This window comes from Oryctolagus cuniculus, chromosome 12 (assembly GCF_051225735.1).
Source record: "Oryctolagus cuniculus isolate XC-2025 breed Fujian yellow rabbit chromosome 12, ASM5122573v1, whole genome shotgun sequence".
In the NCBI taxonomy this organism is placed as follows: domain Eukaryota; kingdom Metazoa; phylum Chordata; class Mammalia; order Lagomorpha; family Leporidae; genus Oryctolagus; species Oryctolagus cuniculus.
In genome coordinates this window covers 55,739,867-55,741,496 of record NC_142878.1, presented here as the reverse complement: position 1 = coordinate 55,741,496, position 1,630 = coordinate 55,739,867, and the positions used below count along the sequence as shown (strand labels likewise).

The following is a 1,630-nucleotide window of genomic DNA, read 5'->3' as shown; positions in this document are numbered from 1 at the left end:
CTGCCAGGATCAGCGCGGTGCGCCGGCTGCAGCGGCGGCCATTGGAGGGTGAACCAACGGCAAAAGGAAGACCTTTCTCTCTGTCTCTCTCTCTCACTGTCCACTCTGCCTGTCAAAAAAAAAAAAAAAAAAAAATTTACACAAGTTTTCTTTGTGCTTAAATATATTCATACAAGAGAAAGAAAATAATCCAGAAAAAGATGAAAGATGTAAAATAAATGTTTCCCCTTAAAATGTGTAATTCACAAGCATAAAATTAAAGATTAAAATGTTATTCTATGCAATATAAACAACATGCATAGGTCTGGTACAGAATTTCTTAGTTTTTAGGAAAAAGAAAAAGATGAGAAAGGTTTATAAATTTCTCAGTCCCTTTTATAAAAAGCAGCAACTGAAAACAATGATCACTTGCATGTACAACCATCCACTCAAAATGCTGTATGAATTATACTGCGGAACTGGAATTGACCTTGTTGAGTTCTGGTTGCTTTTTTAAAAATGCACAATTGTATCATAGAACACTATGGCTTCTACAATTTGTCACAATTTTGGAAAGGGAACTCCTGTCTCCATAATATAAGGAAACAAGAACACTCTTCCCATCATCATCATACAGATAAAAAACTTCACAGTCTGGTGTACCTTTATCAAAGGTAGAATGATTCACTGCTACACCTGGCATGGATTATTTTCATCCTCAGTAGTTCTTAACATAAAATAAATTTTGTAAGAACTTCCATCTATTTGGGTTTCCCAAAGAAAGATACTAATACAAAATGAATTAAACTGGCAGAAGTCCATGGGCTAAAGAAAAGGGAATTGAATATAAAATGTTTACCAACTTTATCCTTTCTAATCTTACAACAGCATCAGGTATTATGACTTAATCAGCTTCTCAGGCCTATCCATCATGAATGCAACTCAATCTTCTATTTTAACTCTCCTCAGATCCATCTTTTGGATGGTGCATCATTTTGCGACGTATAAGATCACTTTGTCCAACTTCAACCATTTGTTCTTCCCAAGATTTCATTTCATTATCATAACGAATTTTATCATCTTTAGCAAGTTGAATATATACTTGTTTTTGAGAACTAGGCAGATTTTTCCAGTTATCATTTACAGCCTTCAGCTTTGCCTGTGATGAACCATCTTTAGCTTCTTGGAAACTTTCAGATACAAAAATGTTATAAGCTGAGCGAGGTCTTTTTGGTTTTCCAAGCATTGTTAACTCTCTCTTTTTCATTAATGCTTTCTTTTTTAAACGTTTTTGCATGATTTCTTTAAAAATATGGAACGCTTCACGAATTTGCGTGTCATCCTTGCGCAGGGGCCATGCTAATCTTCTCTGTATAGTTCCAATTTTAGTATATGTGCTGCCGAAGCGAGCACCAAGGGCATAATATTTTGTGTCAGTTTCAACTTCCTATTCAAGACATGTGTTCTTCAAGACACCTTGAGACAAGAGGAGTCTCAATGTGTTAAGGAGACCCCCAAGGTCTCCTGGATCCCAAAACCAGGAGAAGGCAGAAAATGGTGAGCCAGTGCTCACACCTGCTTTTGATTACGGGGAAAGGGGATCTTAGGGATCTTCTATTGCCAATACTTTCTGAGGTACTTCCTTGAGGTC

The 1,630-nt window shown here is 36.6% G+C and overlaps 1 non-coding gene across 1 annotated transcript; it reads right to left on the bottom strand.

The window, feature by feature from the left end:
- Positions 1-1,285: 1,285 nt before the first annotated feature.
- Positions 1,286-1,392, bottom strand: LOC149123063 (U6 spliceosomal RNA). Its single transcript, XR_016218775.1, has one exon. It is a non-coding gene; the product is annotated as a U6 spliceosomal RNA (small nuclear RNA).
- Between the last annotated feature and the right edge of the window lie 238 nt (positions 1,393-1,630).